The following is a 26,670-nucleotide window of genomic DNA, read 5'->3' as shown; positions in this document are numbered from 1 at the left end:
GCCGCATTGCCAGCGGCATAAACAAATATGAAAGCGCTCGTAAGTGCGGGCTCTCTCGTCGTCCAGCACCCTGCTGAGATCGCTTCAGCGCGGTCGGTGCATCTGAACTCTAAAAATGCCTATTTACACCATATTTGCTGCTTTGATTCTGTTTAGATGTGTTCCCCAGCGTTTCAAGACCTCAGCGTTTCAAGACGTTTCAAGCGCTGGCGGTCAGCGGTGACAGGACTCAGCAGTAGACCTATTGCAAAATTAACCAAGCATCAAGGAGAATGCTGGGATTTGTATCCCACGCGCCACACGCGCAAGCCTTCGCCATATAAAAGATTCGAAGTAAATAACCCAAATAAAGCGTTAATGAACGCGCGTGCAAGATGCAATTTGTTTTAGGCATTTGTTTTAGAAAAGTTACTACTGCTGAGGCCAGCACGTGCAGCGCGTGGAACACCAATCCCTGAATTCTCCTTGATGCTTGGGTAATTTAGAAATATGTATACATAGTGCTGAGCCGCTAGTCACCCGCTGAACACCGACTAAAATGGCTGCACACCCTGACTAAGATTTTTAAGATCTCGGGGCGACTAAGCCCTAAATATGGTTGGTGAATGCCGAGTGCCTACTTAGCTATGATTACCACCTCACGCGTGATCATTTTAATTGATGTCGAAGCGGTTAAACAGGCGATATTCGCGATTCCAAGCCCTTACTTTCAGGCCCTCACTAAACAGCTTTGTTTTTTCACCACCACGCGACCAACAATCTCGTTGCATAAGAATAAATTAGCGCGAGACCCTCACTGGGCGGGTTCGAATATAGAGCGCTATGTGCCGTTCGTTTAGTTGAAGTAGCAAATACTCCGTTTACCCTTAAGACTGCAGTCCATGTCACCAACACGAGAGTACAAAGTCCGTGCTCTGAAAGCGTTCTTCCTCAGTACGAGCGTTCGCGCTTGAAATGCATGTCTTGAAGCCAGGAGCGCGGGCTAGCTCGGGCTTGTAGTTTTGGCTGCAGTCTCAGCTTGAAAGTGAACGGATTGTACTCGCGTTTTGGGAATACGGGTGCGCATGTTTGTCGAGACACTTGCTGTGCCATGGACGCGCAACATACAAACGGACACTAACTAGTTCGGAGTTTGAACTCTAAAAACGCGTGAACTCACTTTCCTGCTGAACGATGAGACGACTTAGGGTGCCTCAATGTCCTTCTGTTTAAGGTGATGCCACCCTTTGTAGTACCCGATGCCGACAGCACGCGCTCACGGGCAAAATACAAGAAATCGACGAAAACGAAATGTCGCCATAGCACAGTCAGCGCTAGTCAGCGCCACAGACGCGTTCAGGGACACGCTCTTTCACGCGCTTCTGAACAAAAAAGAAAAATAAACGTGTGGGACAAAATGGCCAGGTGCCACCGCCCTAAGCAATGCGCACATTAAGGCACCCTAAGGCAACCAATCACCGCCAGCAATACAGCATACCTTCGCGCAGTGTGAGCACACGTGTCTTTCTCATGGCTGAGCTGCCGCAACAAACATCATAAAAAGAAGAAGCTGCAACCGTTAAAAGTTGAAAAGGAGACTCTATCACAGGGAGTAAAGAGTTAAGCTCTCCGGAAGCCAAGTCTCATTTTTTTTGTTTATTATTTCAAATATACCTCTTAAAACCAGCTTCTCTCGCTCTTTTCTGGCGTAGTGCAAACATGCAAACGTATGGAAGACGCACCAACTTCTACCCGTGTTCGAATGCATACTCCAGGTACTAACATGAATCTACAAGGGCGCACTCACACTTCTAATGCATAATAATTGTCTTTAGACATGTTCGAAGAATATATCTAGAAAACAAACATTGTTCGAACATGCGTGAGGCGTGTAAGTGGGTCATTCTGACACGATGTCCGCGGACAGAACCGTCTCTTTTGTGTGATGTATGAGCTGTGTGATAGGAGTTCACGCGCTGAAAACGCATATAGTCCAGACTCATACCCCCCACCCTGTTTGTACTTATTTAGTCGCCGCTATGCAACTTAGACGGCCATTGATTGCAGCTGAGGACTTTCTAGCGTGCGTTCTGATCGCTGCTTCCAGGTATATACCGTCGCTCATCTGTCAGTCGTTCCGGCTCCTATTGTCACGCAACGCTGTGCAGCCAACACACGCAAACTTGGGATCCGGACGTTTCGTTGTAGAACTTTTCAATGCAGGGCGTTTCGGTGCGGTCTTTTCGATGCACTGACTTTCCGGTGTGGGACATTTCGATGTACAGGACGTTTTGGTGCACGGACTTTTCGGAATAAATATAGGTTTCGATTTTTTTTTCTAATTTTAAGAAACAAGGTTTAAAATTGCATAGTGTAAAACTCTTAACCACTTAATTGAGGACTTCCTCGACCAAAAATTATTGACAGATAGGGCTCGTATTGTCCCAATTTCGCCACTCTTTCTTTGGTACCAAAATTGTTTGTACTGCCGTCTATGCATTCATTTCTAATGTAAAATAATGTCCGATGTGTGGGGATAGACAGTACTTCCTCCCCGTGCAATAAAAATAGTATGTGTTTAAAGACGCGTTACCTAAAATAAACTGAAGAGCAGTGCCTTTATAGAGGCACCCCCAAGCTGTGGTTAAAACTGCTGCCCGTCTAAAGGACGCGGTTCCGAGTTAAGGGGTTTAATGTTCGCAAGAGCCACATTTTCGCGAACTTTAGTGGGCGCGAATATTTACAATAATTGCAGAGGCAAATCGTAGCTTTTAGAAATCGCGATATTGGATAATCGCGAATATAGCCCTGCTGCCTAATTCACAAAAACACAGGGCCGCGAAAAAAAAAAAAAAGTTTTTACAGTATATAGCAACGGGCTGCTTTTGGGGAGCAAGACGAGAAGTTCGAAATGTGTCGGCTGGCGATGCGCGTCGGCTTCTGAGCTATCGTAGAAAAACAACTTTGCAAGCTTTACACACACACAAAAAAAAAAAAACGGGGAGTGTGCAGGCGAGCTGGTGGATGTTGATCATGTTGGAAATTACCCGAGACTGTGGCAAAAGATGGGAAACTTTGTGGAAGAGAAAAGGACACAGGAAGAAGAACGTCTCTAAGTTATACGAAGTTTCCCATCTTTTACCACAGTCTCAAGTAATTTTGAACATTCTCAAGCTTCTCGCTCCTGCGGCCACTCCCACACGGAATACCAATAATAAAGGCCGCACCCTTACAGAAGATTAGAGGACGCTAATGTCCACCCAACGCGTAAACACGGTGTGATGCGTCTAGTGCGAATGTGGGGAAAGAGACACCGGCAAACAAACCATAACGTCTAACGTCTCCAATCTTCACGCAGGATGGTTCTGCGCCTAACAAAGTCACTTTAGTCGTATGAGTCAGTAAGTGACGGCAAAAGAATGACCAACTTTACAAGATTATAAAGCGCAGAATATGAATCTCTAGTTAAATAGTGCTTACTGCGTTTAGATCGCGATTTTGATTCACGGTGCATTGAAATGTCCGTGCACCGAAAAGTCCGCGAACCGAAGTGTCCGTGCACCAAAAAGTCCATGGTGGTTTTGTGAATGCCCGGAATTGGTATTTTTCATCACACTAATAGTATTGTTGACGTTTATAGAAATAGGAAAGAAAACAAGAAACTCGACGTTTTCTTGTTTGTTCTGTTTGTTCATTGTTCCGTCCTATGTACCCGAGCCTAATATAGTGGATCACTTCAAAACGGGTTTTAATTTATTAAAAATTGTAAACGGACATATTGAAATGTAGCTTTGCTTAGATATTTCTTGTTTTCGTGGAGATTTGAAATCAGGCTATGATAGTGATAGGTTATTTATTTAGTTAGATAATTTAAGACTACATATTGTCGTAAAATATTCATTCTTCTTCTTAAATATTAATGTGAAGAAAGTGGTAATTTCACACAGCCTTCTTAATGGTCTAATGAAGAAGTGTACGATAGGCTTCTAAAAATATTGGCTTTAAAATGATCTTTAAAAGAGAATGTTCCTTGGCATCTTTTTTTTTTTAAGCTTGTTTTGAAACATAATTTTTTTTAAAACTCTAGTCAACTTTTTTTAATACAATGCTAAATACGCGCTGTAAAAAAAAAAAAAAAAAAAAAAAGTACAGCCCTAACTTTAGCGTGAGAGGAGCAAAATTGGAAGCCCGTGGCAATGTTCACTCGTTATATTGTCTAACCAAGCATTCAACTTCCGGCTCTATTGGCTCGCTATAGAATCCCCTAGAGCAAATGAAATATGAGATAAACTATTTTTGCGAAAGAATTTTTTATATTTCTGTTAACATACGTAAAACCCATTCAGTATCCATTCAAGATGACTACTGTTCATACATCACACAAGTGTTCGCTGCAGGCACGAACACGGAGTTATCTCCAGTCACACCACAAGCATCTTAGAATTCTGTTTCCTTCATACATATGTGTATGCTTCAAACTTGTTTGGAGATAGTTTTCTGTATGAACAATGTGAGAGAACAAAAAACAAAAAGTGACGCAATCATCATGCAAGGAAGACACACGCTTCAGACTGTGCCTCCCAATTGTCTTTCTGTGTGACGTACCAGCAGTGTGACCACAACTTCAATACAATTCGGATGGAACAAAGCTGAAGACGTGCTACCGGAGAGCATAAATTTTCCCTCCCGTTAAATTTGAAAGTCTCCAACTCTCGCTCAGTGTCAAATTCCGTTTTGTTTCCCTCCCCGCTTTAACACGGTTGTTGACGTTGCAACACATCGCGCCGTCACAACGGAACTCCGCAACTCCCTTCTCGTCCAACAACCCGCTCCCGAAGCTCTCGCGGGAAAAAAGCGAAAGGCTGGCCCTTCGAAGTGAAAATCGTTCCGATTCGGGAACACCGAAGCGAAGAGCAAACCGAGCAGTTGTTTGGCGCGTGTCTTTTCACGGTTCTTTTGCGGTCGGGGAGCCGCCTTCGACGGCAGCGCAGTTGGCGGCGCGGCAGCCCCTCGACAAAAGTCGTCTATGCGTACGATCATTAATCAGCGAGCGTTTCGACACTGCAGCTCTCAACAAGTGGGTCGCGCTCGGCGGATCGACACCGAGCGCCCGGCGCGCAACGACGGGGGTTCCGGGCTGCGCCTCGTTCGACCCGTCCAAAGCCCTCGTCTCGCTCCCGAAGAAGCGCCGCTCGTCGTAGATCCACCTAAGCTGACAGTGCGATGGGAGCTACGCGCTTGCCGGACAAATCACTTCCTCCTCAAGTCACGGCCACCCCTCTAGTCCATCATATAAAAGGCGGTCTTCAGAAACTGTCTGAGGGGTTTCATGAGTGACTGGCGTGTCACATGGCTCATAAAAAAACTGAAAGGCAGGACATGTCCGGATCGTATACACTGATCACCCAAAGCATTATAACCACTTTACACTGCGTCAACGATCCTGTTCGCGACTCCAACGCCCTATAAATGGCGGGGCGGTTCTTCCAAGATGGCGGTAGAGACGGGGATAGATTATCCAGGATTCAATGTCCCGTGCCCCTGCTGGCTGAAGCGGGTCACTGGGCTAATAATAAATTATTTTTTTACGAGTATACGAAGCGGTCAGAACAGGAGCATATTACAAATGAAGGAGATGTTAATGTGCGCTAGCAAAACGACCATGTTGATATTTAAATGTTGAGGAAACCTTAGCCTGCGAACCTTTGTGGAGAGCGAGCGCGTTCGGGCTCCCGTCCGTGTCACTGTTGGTGACAAAACTATTCTTGGGGGCGATGAAGGTATCGTGGTGCTCGCGCTTTGCCTGGCCATTACTGCTCTAAAAAAGTTAGCCGCGCACGGCGACCGTCAAAGGTTTGGAAAAGCAGCGCGTTCCCAGTATTGATGACTTCGTGTCACAGGCTCACAACTCAATGCTCATCGTCGCAGTTTTAGAACCGCAGCACGTGATTAAACTGCGCTATGGATGGTTATTGATAGAAAGTTTTAGGATAGCGTGACCGCAGGCTATCATACGGTACAGCATTACAACCGGAAGCTCGCGCGGCTCCTTTGAAGCATAATTTTCAAAGCATTCGAGCTGCATTGCTAATCACGGTAGGCTGCGGTAACACTATGCTAAAACTGCCCATTTCCATCATCGACGTACTAGTGAGCTTTATTTATCGCTCTATCAAAAAGAAATATTTTAATATACCGTACATTTGTGTCCCGTGATATTTGCAACGTTGCGGCCCACCTCGCCGAACGGCTGGCTAACTCGGACGAGCTTAACAAGGCTCCGAGTATTTTTTTATTTGTCTTTGTAATTTCCTGAAAGCAAATATGCGAATTTCTGTTGTCTGAAAGTATTGGAGCAAATGGTCATGTTCCTTGTAACGGCCTTAAAACGGGAACTCATTCCCGATGTCTACTGCTCTACATACCGATGCGCGACCAGTTTTCTCCTGTACTTAGGGCAAATAATAGACTTTTCGTAAATCGTACGCTAGAGCTCTACACTGCTAGCGGGAGCGTTTGTCGTCACGCTGAACAGACTGAACTGCCCCTTACAAAAAATAAATAAAAAAAATGAGAGGAGTTTTAAGTGAAATTGTAAAGGGGTTCACTCCATACACCGCGTTGAGTCTCAATTAAAACTCAATAGGTTTTTTTTTTTTTTTAGTTTCATTGAACCTTTACAGGGCCACTGTGTTCAATTGATTTTTTTTTTTTGCGATTGCACTTTAATTAACTTTCTGGCAATAGTGTTTCAATTAAATTTTCGCAAGTGAGTTTCAATAGAATTTTGGCAACTGTGTTTGAATGAAATGTTTTGCAACTGCCATTAAAAGAAATCCTGCAACGTCTGGGGAATTTTTATATCTTAAGCAAGGAAAATGAAAGAAACGAAGCAGATTAAGGAAAGGAACACAAACATTATCGAGCACTCACAACACTCTAAGCACGCCCCCCTTGACTACTCCACCGCCTTACATATCCTACATATGACCGGTATTCATTTGGCACGTGAACACCTTAGCATTTATTAAGGTTCCGAGTATGCTAACTCCTCCTCGGAAGTCTGATGAATGATAAACATTGTTTCGAGGTCATTAGACCTTATCCCTCAGTAAGAAAAAAAAGTTGTGCAGTTACCTTGTCAATATAAAGTAACTGTTCTATAAATCTCGTCGCTCCGACCTAAATATAAATGCTTCAAAAACCTGGTATCATCCAAACAAAATTTATTATATGGACATTCAGTGGCGCCATCTAACTAAGGTAAACAAACATGTCAGCTCTTTCTGCTAGCGCGAGAAGCAGGACGGCCAAATGGCACAAGCACCTAGTGACGTGGTCGCGAGCGGGTGAGTTCTCGATGCTCACTGATGGAGCTAGAGAGAGAGAGCTTCACCAGAACTCCGCGCGTCCCCCTTTCGCGCCACAGCGCACGTGACTTGGGAGATGGTGAAAGCGTTGAGAGGCGCCAAAAAACTCAATTTTTGTCATTTCTTTTAAATAAAAACTAGGACGTTTGGGCAAAGCGGTTTTCCGTTTTTTTACTTCCCAAAGGTCGAGACACCAGCTTTCGCAATTATTTAAGCAAAGCACCGCAATTGCTGCACAGCTCCTTAAACGGTGGCCGGAGATATAGTGGGATAGTCGTGTAGACTATGTGCGCATGTATTAGTTAAGGCCGCTGATATAGGCGAATTTGAAAGGGGGCAGATCACAATGGCGCGATGGCTCGAAACAAGTATCACGAAAATTTGCATAGATCGACGGGTCTTCTCGAGTGAACGTCGTTACCATAGTCCGTTGCAACTCCAGAAGGTATGGCGAGGGAAAGGAAGGTCGGGGAGGGGTAAGCAGACGGAACGCTAAAGTAACAGCGTTCTATCTCCTCCCTCCTCTCCGGCGTTCCTTTCCCTTCCCTAACTCCTCGAGTTCGAGCGGGCTATATCTATGGAAAGCGGAAGAACGACGGTGAAACAAACGGTTGGTAGACGTCGAGGCGTTGCACGTCCACGCCTCATCACAGAACGCGAACGTCGAAGATTTTCCCCGCTTGGTGGCACAAAATAGGCGACCGCCTGTGGTTCACCTGACAACTCGATACGATGCAGGTCAAGGTACAGGTGTTTTTGAGCCCACAGTTAATCTGACTTTGTTCGATATGGGACTCCGCAGCCAACGACACTTGCAATTGTTTTGCGTAACAAAGGCGAATCAACACGGTGCGAGGTAGCTGGTTATGTTTCGGCCGATTATGTACAGACGCTTTACACACGCGCTAGATTACAGCCGCCATTGCTGACCTTCTCTTGTCTTACCGAGATGCCGAGCTACCGAGGCGGGTGTCGACGAGCCAAAACAAAGACCAAGTCTGCGGAGGAGGACACCATGAATCTAAGATTACAATAACCTGGCCGGATGTGGTAATGAAGAATCGAAGGGAACAAAATAAGAGGAAACAAAAACTGAAGGTCGGTTATGGCGGCGTCCATGCACACCTGCTGCAAAGCGTCTGTAGGTACGAAGCAAACATAGACTTCGGGCATGTGCTCGAGGTGTATGCGCATATAATTCTGCCATCATGCCTGCAGAGTGAACCCCGTGTTTCTTATATGATGTACACCCGTGAGCGATATAAAGGTGAACAGCCCTCTTCTTGTTTTTGACGCTCCTGCAAGTTTTGGAACAAGCTCTGTTCCAGAAGAGGGCTAGAACGCAAAGTTTAGACCGCCAAGCCACGTACCATTTGAGACGTTGGGAGTTAGTATAGCTTTAGGGAGCCGTAAAACAGGCAAGAAACCAGGTAACGTGTTCACCTTTATATTGCCGGCGAGTGTACACGTTTCAACCAGTCTGACGGTGGCTTTAGAGTGCCTTGACTGCAGACCGTCTGCAACCGCTCGATCGGAGTCACGTGGTTTATGGTCCGCGTTTGCAACACGTGCTCCGAGAAGGTGACGAACGCGTTGGTCGTCTGCTAGCGTCGCAGCCTCACCGACCGCTTTCTCTACAGTCGCTTTAAGACGGAGTCGTGGACGAGTTGCGGATTCGCTGTAGGCAGCGAGAGCGCAAAAAGACCGACGAGAGAAAAGTCACGCAGCGCCCTCGCTTGTCTTTGTACCCGTCTCCTCGGTTATCTTTTCTTGCGCTATCGACTGCTCTAACGAACACGTACTACATCAAACACACAAAAGGAAATAGTTCGTGAGTTTGCTTTGTTGCAAAACACGCAAAGTTCCAATCTTCCTGCGATCGAAGGATCGCAGAAAATAACAAAGCTCATACTACCGCAAAAACTAAAAAAAAAAAAGTGTAGAATGTGAAAGGGCATTCCTACCAGCAGCACGCCACGTATTCTTTTCTCGCACGGCGTTCCGGCGGTGATATCACGCTCCCCCACTGCACACGCGCGGCGAACTTTGCCGGCCTCAAAAGCACAGCATCTGCGTTACTGTGCTTTTCTTTGCGTTTTATTTCTGAGGCGCGCCCGCTTTCACCTTGGGTGACACCGTCTGCTACCGTGACGAAGCTTCTGAGTGGCTGTGCTTTTCTTTGTGTTCTATTTCTGAGGCGCGTGCTTGAGACGTAGTTTTGTGACCATATTTAGGGGACAACGCCGACTGCTTTTCGCGTAGCAAAACAAGTAAAGCTTTCGCCTTAAAAAAAAAAAAAAAGAAAGGAACGATGCGAACAAGAAGAATAAACGAGTGAAACGTCAAGCTTATATTGTCCGTACGCGCACCGTATTATTTCATCTAATCGTATTTCGGGCACCTTATTCGCTGAAATCCTTTGTTCCGAGAGAAACTGAGGGAAAGAAAGCGATGAGACTGCCCGCGGACTTCGGGACACCGAGCCCCGATTGAAAGGATAAGTGGGTAGACGCAACAAGGCTTCTTCTGGCTGCCGTTGTCTTTACTCACCGTTCGAACGCTTGCATTCGAACGCCGAACGCCGGCGTTCGAACGCGAAACGCTGCGCGAGGAGCAGACAACGACCCCCTTTAACTCTGATCAGAAAGAGGTAAAGAAAAAAAAAAAAAAGACGTCTATGCACGTATACTTCGTTTCAAACGAAGTCTGGCCACAGCCGACGCCACGATTCGACGAAGCCAATTCTACACGCTCCGAAAGTGCATCGTCAAGGCGCTCGATGTTTTTGTGCGCCTTTTACGACCGTGTTTTTTGCCGTGATTGGCTCCCCTCCCGAGTTCCGCAGAAAAGTCAACTCGCCTACTCCTTTTTTATTTTATTTTCTTTAGAGCGTATCGTTTAACGCACGGTCTGCCGAGGGAAGAAGGGTGGCATCGCCGGGGGGCGATCCCTCCGAAACGCGATCGCCTCGCTCGACCGGCCTCGTCCGAAGGCGAGGCAAGACGCTTCCCAGGTGAACGCAGCCTCGCCGAAGAACCCCGGGACCGAGGCTATTTCGGCCGGGGATTCGCTGCCCGGGGATACGCGAGTGACCGTATGAACGCGAGCCGAAGCCAATCTCATCGGATCACGGTCCGGCGGGCGAGCCGCGGCCGCACACGCTCCTCGATACTCCCTTCAACCCCTAAGCCGACGCTGCTGTCCCGAGCTCCGTGCTCGCCGGACCAGTCCTAGGTCGATCCTTCACCGCGTGATCGAGCTCTCCCGCCCACATCCTCGCATGCAGAGAGCTGGTCAGGTGATGCGAGAGAGGAGGTTCATCGGTTCGTCAAGTGCGTATAGCTCCGACCGGCCTCTCGGCTTAGAGGTGAACGGAGTATATATATCGGCGTTCGTGCCTAAGCTGACAGTGATATGGGAACTTCATGCAGTCGCCGGTCCAATCATCCACCCTCCTTTTATCACCCAAGCCCGCATTCTACACGTGGGTTTGAGGGCGAGAGCGTGGTCACGTGGTAAAAGACACACGTATGACTGGTCCATTGAGCACGCAGCTTGCAACGTAGGCCTCGTTTGCCGAACGCAACTGCCGCTCGTTTTATGTCCCGACAGCGCCTTCCAAACGGCAGCTCGGCCAACCTATTGGATCTATGCTATTATTGTTTTGTAGGCCACTAAACGTATAAGGGCGCTTTGAGAGCCCGAACTTTTAAGCTGCCAGTTTCACCGAAGCTCGGTTCCCGGATGACTGATCAGGGGTGAGCTTGCGTCGCCGATAGGCGCACCCATGTTCGCGATAAGAACGTACCGACCACGTGACCCAAACCGGACTATTGTTTGGCCCGGACAAAACTCAGCTGTCCGGCCACCGTCGGTGTATAGGGACGAAATGGGAACCGTAGACACGCTTCAAAGGGTCACTTAGAAAGTCTTTCGATGACGTTTCTGCAACGACGATCAAAGCGATCGTCGTGGCGTGGGTAATGCGAAGGGACTGCTTGCGGGCGTGACGACGTCCTGGCGTGCCGTATTTTTTCCCCGTCGCATTCGCCGGCGGTTGTACTTCAGGTGTACACGCCGAAAGAGGTTCCAATATTCTCGGCGGTGAGGATTACCTTTGCCGCGGGAAAGCATCAGCCGACGTCGAAAGCTGATGTTCCTCCGCCCCCTCCCCCCCCCCCCCCCTTTCTGCCTGTTTTTTTTTTTTTTTTCAAAAAGCTTATTTTTTGAAAACATTCCCAGGAGACGAGAAATTCAATTTCCATCCACCGGAATCCAGCCGCCTAAGCCGAGCCTCTGACGAAAATCCTTCAGTGCGAACACAAACGAAGACGGCTTGTTTTCTGCGAAGAGGAGAAAGGGAACAGGGAGGGGGGGAGGGGAAGGAACAATCCGACGCTCGCTTTCTGAAGCCTCTTTGTCCTCCGGCTTCCCAGACTCTCGGGTATTTCGCTCCGTGCCTCGGTTTATATCCTGCCGCTTTGAGCGTTCGTTACGGATGCGGCGCTCTCAAGCCCCGTGTTTTCTTGCCGGCGATCACACCGTGCTTCAAAAATAAGCCTGTGTTTGTCCCCCCACCTGGTGTGGGCATAGCGTGATCGGAGAAGCGAGCCTTTCACGTAAAGCGATAGGCGTCTGCGCTTCGGCCGTGCCGACGGCAGCGACACAGTACAGCGGCGTCGTGTGAGGACAGTGGGTTGGTCTGTTCCATGGTTCGGAATAGCGGGACATGCTCCTTCCTCCCTCGAAGCTCTCCCCTTTTTCCACTTTAGCGGAGTGAATGCTGGAGAGGAGGAAACCGCCAATCATGGCGACCAGAGGGTCTTATGAGAGGGGCTTATGTCTCGCTGTTTGCAACATGCAACAAACAACGTGCTGTCACAACACGTAAATTACAAAACATACCCCCCCCCCCCCTTCAAAAAAAATAATAATTACATTGTTTTTGTCACCGCCAAGGTAAACTACGCATCGCCGAACACCAATTCTCTGCAAAAAAATATAGCGTTAGCAGTCCGGATCAGAGGCCTATGTTTTAGCACTAACCGTTGTTTTACTCAAAAGTTGTCGGTTCTTTTCTTTTCCTTTTTTCAAATTTTATATGGAAAAAATTGCGGCCGACGGAACTCCCGAATACATATGGAGCTCTACTATGGTGCCTGGAACGCGTCTCCTACTGGTATGTTTAGCGTTCTATCTCGCCCATACCTGGTCCCGAAGTGTCGACAAATGACTTCACAGAAACCGGAGTGTCACGCTGTTCCATGTTGCGATCCTGGCGGTTGGTCGTATAAATGCTGGCGAAAAGCACGGGCGAACGCCAGTGTCGCTGTCGTCGTGGCGTCCCAACTTCTGGCAGCTGAGACTTCCGCGGACTGTCCCATTAAAGAGCGACCCGCAGCGGTACAGGCGTCTGCCACATTCACCACCGCTGCTGGGACACTGTCACGATCCCGACCGGCGACAGCGTGACACTTCTGTGACGTCACAAGGTGGAAATTGAGGGACCACATTTTTGGACGCTGTAAAGACACCAGTGGGAGGCGCATCCGGCACCATTGCTTTATGCCGCCACTCACGGAAGGTGGTAAAAAATGGGCCCCCTTTTTTTAAACACATTTTAGAGAAAAGCAGCAAATTGTTGTGTTTATGTTTATACAGCCGGAAGTTAGTCTGCCTTAGTGGGCGTCTGGTGTCTCAGTTGTAAATGAGCAATTTAGCCAGTGCGGTACAACCGCTAACCTGGGGTCTTCAACGTGCATCACGCAGTAGTGATACACGACCGCACGCCGGTACGATGTTCATCCAGATCGAAACGGGCAGCGGTGGGGATTGATCCCAGGAACATTTTAAGAAAATCACCTAAATTTATTATAAAGTAACGGTTAGTGTTGAAACTTTGGCACCTGAGGATGGATTCACTAAGAATCGCCTATCTTAAAGGATGCTGAACCAAACATTTCAGTGTCCACAGTAAGTGGCGCATGATCTTTCCACGAGCCAGCAGTCGCCGGTGTGCGCTGGCACACGCAACCAAAATTGACGTCATAGTCCTTCATTCCCGCTTAAAGATGACTGAAATGTATGGGCTCGGGGCAAAAGGAGAATAATGACACCCCACAAGCGAAAGCTACGTGCTTGTTAGACCAATTAATCTTCTAACTTTTACGCTAGACCCCACTGTGGAGATGAAAACCTTTCCTTATTCTCTTTTTTCCCAGAGCCCACACATTTAACGTCATCTTAAGGGGGCCTTGGAAGCACTTTTTGACTGCTTTTCAGTTTGCACCGAGCCTGAGCACACTAAACGTAGTACCTTAATGAAACATTTCTTTTCTCCGATTTCGCTTTATTTTTAAAGTTACAGGCAAATTAAATCTAGAAAAACAAGCAAATAATAACCTCCCTCATGACGTCCTTGGTAGCTTTGGTGGCCGTGAACTAGAGGAGGGGTAGTGAGCTCAGCGAGCGCTCACGGCTGCCGCACTCCGTGTCGACGTCTCGAGAGGGCGCCACAAAAGTATGTTCTGGATAGGCTGTATGAAGCGGGCAGCCAGGGCGGCTCGCATTGCATTTGCTGCGCGATTAAACACTAATTCGGCATGACATTTCATTGGCCACAAACGACAGCAAACACGGGGTAAAGGTCAGTTCAGAACCAAAGCCACTTCGCGCAGCCATACCACCAGACGGAGAAACAGCAAGACAAACCTGTTCAGCGAAGGACTTCGGAACGCTCGGAACCGGTCGGGTCCTCGAGCCCATATGACCGCAGCGCTGCCGCGTACGTACGGGACCTTTCTACGCTCGCCGCCTTCGTCGGTGCCTGATCCAACTACCCCTTTCTAGTATGCGCCGCCTTTTCCACCGCTCGGTGGCGGGTATGTCGAAAGATCATTTTTTTTATTTCCGTACTTTATAAACTGCATTTGTCTTTTTTTTTTCTGGTCTGAAATACTGAACAAAAACTACCTTTATAAATAATTGAAACGGTTTGCGCAACTTATATTTTGTATTTCGATTAAAAAGAAGCTTTTAGAGGCTCTGACCAGTGGTAAGGCCAGGACCAAAAACGTCACGACGCCGTCACATATAGCGCGCTTTCGGCACCACAGGTCGCCCCCGTAAGTAGAGGAGGTTTCAGCGTCATCCTGTTAAAATATGACGCACTGATATCTAGTTACTCTCTCCGTACCCGCTGGCTCGCCCGAACCCTAAAAGACGTAGAAACCGCAAAAAAAGGTAGACACTTAATTATGATTGCAAGGCCCCTCCAAAGGGACACTGCAAGGGATAAAAAACGTTTTGTTTAAAGACCACAGACGGGATACGTAATTCTTTTAAATAACTTTTCCTCGAATCAAATATTTTTTTCGCGTAATATTTACGCAGTTAGACGCAATTTAGCGGGAGGTCAAGACTCACTCTCAGCCCCGCCCACAATTTTGTGGCCCCGGCCATTACTACTAGACTGGCTTGGCTGCTCGACCGAACAGGCTAACAAGCGTAGTGTCTCCCTTTCGCGACACCTGGTGCGTCAACTCTGGAAATCTAACACCGTCTTCTAGTGGTTCGAGCAGACGCGCGGCATCCTCCACATCGTCTGCTATTTCACCGCCGTCTATCGTCGCCTCCATCCGCCTTCGGGAATTGCGTGCGTACGCAAAGAGTCTTTGCGCTCCTCCAAGGAGGATTCGTGATGAGACGTTGGCTAAAGCCAACGTCTCATCACGAATCCTGTAATTAAAAAATGGCGGCTCCCAGGACCATGGCTGTGGGCGTTTCGGCGCGGCGTCGTGAGTGCGACGTTGCCGGCATCCTCGCGACTGCGATTTTCAATACGGGACGACATTGAAATTGGTTTGGGAAGCCCAGCAAGGTGGGAAAAGATCACCGGCAACTTGCTGCCTGCGCCGTGCGAACATTTCTCGGCGAAGGTACGGTGTGCGAAGGTCAGTACACGAGGCCTCTCTTGCCGAGGCGACGCAAATGGATGCGACCGGTCGACCGCTCGCGTCGGATTCTCATGTTTAAACAGATCTAAAATGTTTCTCTGGACAAAAAAAGCTTGCTTTGTTTTCCACGTTACAGCATTTGGCATCTGAAATAAAAATTGTGACTGTACCTTGGTGGCGTTGCAAGCGCGAGATGCTTGGGCTTTTGCGTCGCGACTTAGAAACGTTATTCTAAGGATCTCTTGCGTAGCGTGTGCTAACGCAAGCGCTGATTTTAGCGCTTGCGTGCGCTAAACTTGCGTACGTTATACTAAAACTCCCTATGATGTATCTGGATAGTTTTATAGCTAGAAATGAGTGTCACTCTGAGCAGATATTGTCGATGTTTCCTGCATGTAAGTCGCAAGGTACAAAAGTGCAAGATGCATAACAATATTTGAGTCTGATAAGATATTACATTGTTATCACTAGGACTGTGCTGTAGAATCCCAAAGGACTGCTATTGTTTTATGCGAAGCGTTAGATTTATATGGCCTTTGTTTTTGGTCGCGTCGGTCTGATCGCATGACGTTTCCAGGTCAAGCTGGGACCACACGACGTAATTACGTGATGTGACTTCATGGTGATACCTGACCTGCCATTACATGATGTCAGGTCCCAGGTAGCATCAACTTCCCCACTAAATTTAGCGGGGAAATTGTGGCATCATGCGACATCACGGCGCGATGTGACGTCACAGAGTCACCGTGACGTCATCGTGTTATGTGAAGTCATAATTTCTCCTCCGTTCCGAAAGACGCGAAGCGAGCAAGATTTTGGGGGAGATCGAGCGTGAAACGAAGTTCATCAACTGCGTTTATTCGGTAACTAAATGCGTGTCTGGTACACACGTAATACTTCTCAGTGATAAAAAAAAAACACTCAGGGAGGAGTGACATTTTAATTTTGGTTTGTGCAACGTATCGTACGTTTTTACCATCATCGGAAATATTGTTTCCTTGATATGCTGGGCACCAATTCAAGATTTTTCATGAGTGGACCATAGGACAGGGGCGACCGTTTTCTTTAAAGGGACAATGAAGACGGTTTTATTTAATTTTTTTTAAATGGTGTCTTATGCTTCTTGGGAACATAGCATGTTGTCCAATTTTCGTAGACATTTGTGACGCGTATTTGTGTGCCTACGAAAGAAGTAAAGAAACCGAAACTGAACTATCTGCATCCTCGTTTCTGGGCCTCCGAAAACGCAGGTGACGTAGGGAGTGACGTCAAGTGTGAATAGTCGGTATCGGTAGTATATAGGCGATCGAGACTCTGGTTACCGCGATGGGTTATAGCAGCGCCGTAGAGCGGTCTTTTCGACGAATCTGTCAACATGGACGGCAATGCCGCCCTCGCGAGCGAGTTCGAGTGTTCGTTCAGTGACCCAACACAAACAGAACGGGAGTACGTGTGTGGCGGCCTCCGCCATCACCCGATGGGGACCGTCCAGCCGGCAATGAGCGGCCCGCCTGCCGAAGGACAGGGACGCGGGAGAGATGCCGAGGGGAAAGCGGCAGCGATCCGACCGTTCTGGGAATCGGTTCCTCCGCGGGGGGACGCTCCCTAAGAAGAAGAAAATAAACAGCACCATTTTTGATGAAAATAATCCCTGGAGAAGGGGAACAAGAGGGACAAAGGACAAACACAAATCTCCAAACACAGCTAGGTGACTGGTGAGCGACCGAAAAAATCCGCCTGGTCCGGGTATCGAACCCGGGACCTCTCCATTACAAGTGGAGCGCTCTACCAACTGAGCTAACCAGGGGTTAGACGTCAGTAGAGCAAACGGGTTTTATCAGCCGCCCCCAGTCTAACACCAACAAGGGTGAAGCTTGCAATTTAATGTTATAATTAGAATGCAATTAAATGCAAAGGGGCAAGCGAGCTGGACAATAATGATGAAAATAATCCCTGGAGAAGGGGAGCAAGAGGGACAAAGGACAAACACAAATCTCCAAACACAGCTAGGTGACTGGTGAGCGACCGAAAAAATCCGCCTGGTCCGGGTATCGAACCCGGGACCTCTCCATTACAAGTGGAGCGCTCTACCAACTGAGCTAACCAGGGGTTAGACGTCAGTAGAGCAAACGGGTTTTATCAGCCGTCCCCAGTCTAACACCAACAAGGGTGAAGCTTGCAATTTAATCTTATAATTAGAATGCAATTAAATGCAAAGGGGCAAGCGAGCTGGACAATAATGATGAAAATAATCCCTGGAGAAGGGGAACAAGAGGGACAAAGGACAAACACAAATCTCCAAACAAAGCTAGGTGACTGCTGAGCGACCGAAAAAATCCGCCTGGTCCGGGTATCGAACCCGGGACCTCTCCATTAAAAGTGGAGCGCTCTACCAAGTGAGCTAACCAGGGGTTAGACGTCAGCAGAGCAAACGGGTTTTATCAGCCGCCACCAGTCTAACACTGACAAGGGTGAAGCTTGCAATTTAATCTTATAATTAGAATGCAATTAAATGCAAAGGGGCAAGCGAGCTGGACAATAATGATGAAAATAATCCCTGGAGAAGGGGAACAAGAGGGACAAAGGACAAACACAAATCTCCAAACACAGCTAGGTGACTGCTGAGCGACCGAAAAAATCCGCCTGGTCCGGGTATCGAACCCGGGACCTCTCCATTAAAAGTGGAGCGCTCTACCAACTGAGCTAACCAGGGGTTAGACGTCAGCAGAGCAAACGGGTTTTATCAGCCGCCACCAGTCTAACACTGACAAGGGTGAAGCTTGCAATTTAATCTTATAATTAGAATGCAATTAAATGCAAAGGGGCAAGCGAGCTGGACAATAATGATGAAAATAATCCCTGGAGAAGGGGAACAAGAGGGACAAAGGACAAACACAAATCTCCAAACACAGCTAGGTGACTGGTGAGCGACCGAAAAAATCCGCCTGGTCCGGGGGAGATTTGTGTTTGTCCTTTGTCCCTCTTGCTCCCCTTCTCCAGGGATTATTTTCATCATTATTGTCCAGCTCGCTTGCCCCTTTGCATTTAATTGCATTCTAATTATACCATTTTTGGTTTTCACCAAAGTCAGACGTCCTCTTTTCGTTGTCAAAGAACACTAACAGCAACCGACACGTGAAAACTAGCGTCGCCCGAGCGAATACTGGTCTTGAGTCGGCCGTTAGAACAGCCATCTACAGCGCACAAAGTTGGCATGACTACCATTTTGCAAAATCCTTCGAGTACCGTGTTGTTTTTTTTTGTTTTGTTTGTTTTAATTTTATTTTGCTTGCGCATAGTTGCTCGTTGCTCGTTTCGCGTCCAGCGTAGCAAATAAAAAAACAATTATGCTGCTTTATTTACGGTTTAGTAATCATTTCCGGTCCGATTTATACCTTTCATGGTTATTCAAGCGGAAATTAGAACAGTATTTCTAAAAATCGCGAACCAAAACGTGACCGAGGGCACGTCTCTCGTTTCGACCAATCGCTGAGGCGTCTCTTGTGACGTCGCGCTTCTTGGCGCCGAATCGGTCACGTGAGCTCCGCTTCTCCTGGCTTCTCCCGCAACTCTCGGGGCGTCGCCGAAGTCGATCCCGGTACGATTATTAGCGCGACTGTTTAATTGAGTTGCGCGACACACAAGCGCCGGTTTCGACTGAAATATAAGGAACGTGGCCTGAGACGTGCCTGGAACCCAGTTCAATCGCCAAAAAAATGTCCAAAATTGCCTTCATTGTCCCTTAAAGTGCCCTAAGGGCACGAAAAAAGCAACATACACTAGCACTTTTTACGGGGATTTTTTTTTTTTTGTTTTCTTTTTAATTAAACGGCTAATAGTAGGTCAACAAAATAGATCTGGGCAAGGCTTCGCTCATGACGTCACATCTGCCGAAGAGCTGTAAACTTGCTGCCCCCCCCCCCCCCCCTTCTTTCCAAGCCTGACGCATAAATTCGCCCCTGCCACATGAATCAGTGTAAACAGCTCTGCCGGGCCTAGGAACAAAAAGTATAGTTTCGTGAGTTTCTGATTGTATTAATTTTTGTTGTAATAGAGCCGTCTATTTGTTCAAGCTTCCGGGTGTAACACGATATATGCTGTTAATTGAATTAAATACTTTGACGGGTGTTTTCTCGTAACTGCCAGAATGGGCACCACGGCGAATGTCACAAAATGTTTACAATGCACAAAAAAAATTCATGGCAATAACACTAAATTAAAAATTCAAATCGCAAAAAAAATGGTTTTGCGTTGTCGATTTAGACAATTACATTCTTGCCTGTACGGAGCCAATAATTATGACTAATAAAAACTTAATGTAGAAACAGCGAGGAAGACCGTACTGCGACAAACGTAAGTAGTTTTTACCCCACCCAAGATAACGGGAATTTAATACTCAAAGCAATACTCAAAGTACAGCAATAAAAAAACACATTATTGAAACCTTCATATATGTTGCGTTGAAAGTTCCAGAAACTAAAATTAAAAATTTTCATAGAAAGTCAGTTTTTGCAAAATATTTTACGACGTCATCAACGAGCGATAGGATCCCATTATGGACGCGAAAATCCCGGAAAGGCTCTAATAAAGAAAAATATTCCACTCGCTCGTCAACTTTTCCGCACTATGTGCTCGCGCCGTGCATCGAGGACAAAGTCGTCGTTAGGTCTTTTATTTTAACAAAGAATAAAGAAGAACAAGAAGAACTAGTTTGGCTTGGGCACGAATTGATGATTGTGATCGATAATGGAAAAGTCTAATGTTTTGAGGGTAAAAGAACACTGGAAAAAGAAGGATTGACAGCGACTGTGATCACCCAAAGTTCTTCAACGAATGAAATGCAGCAATTACGGAGAACTGGCAACGACCTTTATTTAAAAAAAAGCCTACGTAGCATGAAATGCCGTGTTCAACAAGCTTTCGTCTGCCTTTCAGTAGAACAAATTAGGTATAGTTGTTTTGAATGATAAAAAAAGCATTTTTTATCAATGTTTTCGCCAAATCTAGCTGGGAAAATGACTTGGTGCATATGTTGCTCACGTGACGTCAATTTCCCCGCTAAATTCAGCGGAGAAACTAAATTTATCTATAGGTGACGTGACATCAGTGCCTGTGGCGTTAATGTTCCCTTTAAGTTTGTTGGGAAATGAATGGACAGACAGACAGACAGACGGACGGACGGACCTATGTTTTGGAACAGGGGGTTTCCGCTAAAAGGCGCGTCACGCTTTTAAATACGAAATTCAGCAAAAGATGATGCGATACTTTCGCCTTTCCTTCCCTTTACAGAAAGCGACACGCTTCAGGATACGAAGAAAGAATAGACATACAGGAGAAAGGTTAACACGCGCACGTGTTTCGAGAGATTCGCTTATGATTCCTCCGTGTCCCGTTAGTTTATTCCTCCATCGTACGTCCACCGCTCAGACCCTATCCTTTGCAGAAGACATTGCCTGAACCCAGACTTGTAATTTACTTGGAATCAATTATTTTTTGGGGTAATTTCCTAATAATTCTAAAACATTTATTAGGAAGTAATGACAAGGGTAATCTCATTAATCTAGAAGCACTAAAATGACTCGTAACCACTTTCATTTTTGTCCTTTCCTTTCTAATGGTAAGCTTTGGTTCTACAAGTCGCCTACCAAGAAAACCTCGAACCAAGTCAATCCTTGACAGGAGGACGCAGTTTCCCAAAATGTTCGAATTTATAAGGTAAGCTGATTATAATTCGGTGATTCTGATCCAATAATGGGAAGTTCGAAAGACCAGTCATCAAAGCGGCAGAAAAATCAGTCATTCAAGAAACAAAAATCCGAAGTGGTTGGAAAAGTAATGCTTACTCTTTCTTCTCAAACAAACAACTCATCTAATATAATACTTCTGAGCCGAGAGTAATTGCAGGTTGCTATTAATTACACTTTTTTTTTTAAATTTTCGACTAACGTGTAAAAGACTGCACCTCTCCCCAAAAACGTCGTCTTTATGGGAAGTGACAGCTTAAAGGCCGACGTCCACACCGCGCTTTCCACTTTTGTCCGCCTCCTCCTTTCCTATATCCTCTCCACTTTTTACCTTAACTCCCCTCGCAGCTTAGGAGAGGTGTCCGCTAGGTGGATTATCTTCCCTGCAGAAAACCGAGGTTGAACGCCGGCCTTTAAGAAAGGCAGCACGTGGCTCGCTATCTTCCCGCGTTTCGCTTTGTGATTCATTCTTCGGCCTTTTCAAAGGCCGAAGAAAGGACGATTTCTCGCGGGCTGCGGAGCGAGATGATGTTCGGGAGTTGCCACGTCGTGCGTTTCTCGATTTGACAGTGATTAGAGTGGAGTGCTCGCGTTTGCCTACACCAGATGTGGGCAGTGCCCATGCGCAGGCACTAGTTCCGCAAGAAGCAAAGCGACTACGCGTGCGATGTGCCGACACCAGCGCCACCCCAATGCCGTGACGTCACAAAGTTGAGTGGGTATACATGCTCGGTTTGGCGTGTGGTGCCTGAAACGCGTCTCCGACTGGTGTGTTTTTACCGCGTCCGAAAATGCTGTCGCCTGTCGCGATCCTGGCGGCGTTCGAACAGCGGTGGTAGATGTGGCAGACTCCTGGTTCTGTTGTAGGTCGCCCTCCAGTGTGCCAGTCCACGGAATCTTCGGCAGCCGGAAGTTGGGACGCCGTTACGATAGCGACACTCGCGTCCGTTCGTGCTTTTCGCCAGCGCATTTCTACGAGCAACCGCCAGGATCGCGACGTCCGGCAGGGTGACACCCCGGCTTCTGTGACGTCATTTTTTGACACTTCGGAACCACTTTTGATGTATGGACAGCACAGTCGAAGACGCGTTTCTTTTGATATACGGGCAGTCGGACGCACGTTTCAAGGAGGCGTACCAATAGGCTGACTGTGCGGTGGAAAAGTGCTATAAGTAAGTTACATCTCAAGAAGGTAGAGCGTTGGAAAGAAGGGCTGGGAAGAAAGAAGCAAACGGAACGCTGGAGAAAAGAGGGGGGAACCTCCTCCTCTCTCCAAAGTTCTGTCTGTCTCCCTCCCCAGCCTTTCTTTCCCTCGCCCTGGTCATGCGCCTCTCCTTTGCCACATTCTCACGCTCCCGTTCATACCTACGCGCAGAAAACGGACTTATATGGTAACAGGGAGCCGGCTTTTTGGTGCGGGGAGCCCGTATATTTCCCACCGCATCATTAGCTTAGAAGCCGTGGATGCGGCTGCAGCAACATCTCATAACCAGTGCAATGCTGGCGCGCCGCGACACCGAGACGCGCGCGTCTGTTGCTTTGCGGCGTGCTCTCGTCGAACTCGAGCGTTTTTTCCGCTTTGGGGAAGGTCGAGCGTGCACTGACAATGACGCAATGAGCAGGTCTCGTCTTCTGTGCGACATCGCGCCAACACGCTTTCAGTTCTTTGGACGCCCGGACGCACGCGCAAACGCATGTATGATGGATTCACGCATACGTAGGCCCAAAATCATCATGGGACCTTCGAGAGATTGATGACAATGGCCGGAAGAAAACCAGGACGGCTCATGTTTCAGCTCCTGAAGTGTTCGTTTGAGAACTTGTCGCTTGCATTTCCTTTTTTCGCAAGTACCGTGTGTTTCCTTATTAACCGTGGCGTCAGAATGGAAGGAGAGGGGGGGGGCGGGGGAGGGGTGATCGGCCCTTTAAACATTTTATGCCATATTTAGAAAAAAAACTCGAGGAAGGGGAGGATAATCTTCCTCCTTCCTCTCTCGCTCACTTCTGAAACCACCGGTTATGAAGAGCATTTAAAGCAATGATGAGCACCCTATTTCGGAGCCGCATCTCTGCCTGCAACGGGGAAGGCTCGCTTATATTGAAGTAAGCCGGTTCTTCCACAGACAATCGCAGAATAAAAGCAGCGACAACGCTGGCAAGTGCTGATCGTTGGGCGAGTTGATATTGTACGTGAGAAAACATGATTACGCTTTAAGACAAGGACATAGGAAGAACAGACACCAAAGAGCGCTATGGAGAGGGAGGGTCTTATAATGCTCTGTGGTGTCTGTTCTTCCTATGTCCTTGTTTTAAAGCGTAATCATGTTTTCTAACGGACAACGCTGGGGCGCCATCTTCACGGGTGTGTACAAGAAGCAGGGTGAAACAAGGCCTAAAACAAGGAGAAAGTAACAGTGGCTACACACATGGACGAGCTTCGGAGATGCGCTTAGAGTGGCTAAAACCTCGTAGCTCGGACGAGCTTCGGAGATGCGCTTAGAGTGGCTAAAACCTCGTAATTCTGCCCGAGTGCGCTGCGTTCGATTGTAACAGATTAAGAGAAGAAAACAAACTGGAATAATGGCGCCATCTTTTAGGAAACACTTCCGACTGTGTTTATTCCCTAAAACATACCTTCTCTAGAGAAATAACGCCACCAACAATGACCATCTCCTATAAGACCATAAACGCTTCAGAAAAAGAAAAAAAGAGCATAACGTTCGGAACACTATAAACCCCCAACGCAAGCCGAAAGGCGTATACAAGCATGAATTAAGCCCGGAGGCGATTCCAGATGGGGTCTCCAATTGATAAGACCCGTAGTCTCCCACGGGAACAAACGGGCCTAAATAACACGTTTCAATTTTTCTTTTTGTGTCAGGCCACGTCCATCGTGAAATCGCCCTTTTTTTAAAATAAAAATATTTGTACTCACTCACAACAGGAAAAGAGGTTCTGCGGTATCGGCGAGATCGAATCCACATCCTATTTATGAGAAATCGTCGCTCGTAACATTGTCCGAACTGTTCCAGGCCTATGGCGAAGGAATGGTGCGTAAGCTAATGCAAAAAAATACACAAGGGTCATAAGTACTCCAGTGGACTACCCGACAGGTGGCGCCAGTGTGGCATTGTGTTAAGTAGAGAGCTTCTAATACAGAGAGTGCTGGACTGCTCGATAGGACTCACGTGGTTTATGGGTCATTGGTCGTCTGCAAACGCCTCCCCCTTTCCGCCTGCTTTCCTCCTCGCCACGCGACAACGCAGCGCACGCGCACTTGCGACTAATCTCGGCAGAAAGCGTCCGCCATTAAATTGCAAACACTCCCCGTGGCTTAAGTAAGATAGACCCTCTCTAGAACCTAGAGACGCTCTATCGCCGTACGCAGTCGCGAGCGGTCGTAACGCAGTGGGTCACAGCCGGACGCAAATGTGCGGACCAAACTTAACGCAATCCGTCCCGCTCACACGCCCATGTCTGCACCAGTCCCCTGAGCGTGCGCGGCAGCGAAAACCAATTTGGGGCTTCACACGTGTTCGTCGGGGGCAGACGTTAGGTCGGGCGCTTTCCCGACGACGTGTGCACCCGCCGTCGGATGTAGAGTTAATCGATGTGACCTCGTGTCGCGCGCTGCTCCGCTTCCGCCCCGAAGCTGAGAGACAATCCGACAGGGGCGCTCACAACGGACTCGTTCGTTCGTTCCCCGGCGCACCGCTGCACGCGGCAGTCAGTAGCGGCGCGGAATGCTTCGCTGAAACAAGTCACCACGGGGCTATCTGGTTCAATTAGCGCCCGGCCTGTTTCCCGGAGATGGAGGTTGTAAGTTAATGCCTTTTGCACAAAATTGCAAGTGCTGCTAAAAAAAAAATATAAAAAATGCGCGTGCGACGTTAGACCGGCCTTGAGCCGGTTAGTCGGTGAATATGGCCATCTCTCGCGGCAGTTACATTTAGGTCATGTGACGGGCTCCGTGGGGCAAGAAACTAAAGGGACCTAGCGTACCAGACAAATGACTGATGCCGGAAGTCCCTGCTCGCTTCGGTTATTCTAGACCGATGTTGCGCGCAGAAAAAGAAAAGAAAAAAAAACTTGAACAGGCTCGCAATGAAAGTTAAAAGAGTCGCGTTCGTCTGCTTGAGGAAAGGCATGTGAAGTTATTTCTGGCAAAAATTGTGTTAAGCATGAAATAATTAAAAAGAAAAAAAAACTGGATTAATATTTTATCTTTTTACGAAGCCGCTCACATGTCTTGAAAATTTGTCTTGCGGCTATTTTAATCAAGCCCTGAGAGATATATTTGCATTTCACAGCAAACCTTCCAAGAAGAGAAATGATGACGACGCAGTCGTTTGCCGCGACCTTCCAAAACTATCCTCTTATGTCTCTTAAGATTTCGGTTACATTCCTGATAATTGTATTTTAGCTGTAATTAGGTCAGACATGACTGAAAATATCATAGAAGTACGAATGACCGTATCGTTTTTCCGAGTTAATGGACAATGTAACGATTCGTGCATTTCAGCCGAATAATAGTGGAAGTTTATAAATGCCACTTCGAAATGAAGAAAAAATAATACTTTTGCACCCGTTGTCTAGATCGCGAGTTAAAAAAAAAAAGGAGCACATTTAGGATTGTGGTACCTCTCAACTGTTACACAGCTTTTGAGACACGGGGGGACGAAGAGCTTCCGGTCCCGTATTCAGCACAATCCAGCGACAATCAGCTCACTCTGGTTGCCGGCTTCTCAAAATACGCTTCAGGCACAGCAAGTCCTCTTCACCCTGCCACCACCCCACGAACGTGGCGGCGATTGGTCGAGGTCGGGACAGGAGAGAAAACACAAGTGCAGACTCATTTTAGTTTATCGAACCAACCCGGTTCATCATGGGGACGGCAGCACCGCAGAGGGGTTGGTGTTATTGAATTTGGGTAGATGGCGTAACAAAATGTTGTGAAATTCTGGCAATAATATGTTACTTTTGATGAACGTCTTCATGCTTAAAAGGCATACTTTTAAGACTTAACAAAAAGTTAAGCAGAAGATTTTATTATAGAGCTTGCTAACTTATAACCCTCGACCCTCCTCCTCCCTTCTCCTTTCCCTCTTTTCCCGATGACAGCAAACCTTTGTTCTTATGACCGTCATATGCGGATGAAAACCGTAAAATTATTTGTTTTTGATTATGCAATTACGCGGCAGAATCGCAGTATCTCGGGGGAAGCTGTGACGTGTTCTCTTTTACTTGCGCAGAGATACACATGATAAAAAACACAAGTTGCGAATTATTTCACCGTTAAAACCGGTGTTTCGCCCCTTTAATGTAATCACCCCGTAAAACCCGCCAATTAGCTTTTTATCTTTTTCCCGAGAACTTTATTGCCAGACATAGCATATCCGATCGGCTTGCAGTATTGACATGATAAAGCAAATTTTTGGTAGATCTTTTTATTTATATATATGGCCAAGATAGCAGAAGACGTTTAATTATAGTATGAGGAAAGCGCAAAAAATACGAAACGTTTCTTTTTGTTTTGTTTTTTAATATGGTAAGATGTAAGCCAAACAACCTCTACAAAAGACGCGTGCAAAATAATATAAGCAGGGGATACGGTTATCATTT

General features: G+C 47.2%; 1 protein-coding gene and 2 non-coding genes across 3 annotated transcripts in view; all 3 read right to left on the bottom strand.

Moving 5' to 3' along the window:
• LOC121834771 (Down syndrome cell adhesion molecule-like protein Dscam2) overlaps nucleotides 1–26,670 on the bottom strand; it is a 206,107-nt gene that overhangs the window by 40,102 nt on the left and 139,335 nt on the right. The window lies entirely within an intron of this gene.
• Nucleotides 17,643–17,715, bottom strand: Trnak-uuu. The gene has a single exon. It is a non-coding gene; the product is annotated as a tRNA-Lys (tRNA).
• Nucleotides 17,945–18,017, bottom strand: Trnak-uuu. The gene has a single exon. It is a non-coding gene; the product is annotated as a tRNA-Lys (tRNA).

This window comes from Ixodes scapularis, unplaced genomic scaffold, assembly GCF_016920785.2.
Source record: "Ixodes scapularis isolate PalLabHiFi unplaced genomic scaffold, ASM1692078v2 PGA_scaffold10__122_contigs__length_95168666, whole genome shotgun sequence".
In the NCBI taxonomy this organism is placed as follows: Eukaryota; Metazoa; Arthropoda; class Arachnida; order Ixodida; family Ixodidae; genus Ixodes; species Ixodes scapularis.
This window is presented reverse-complemented; position numbering and strand designations above follow the sequence as displayed.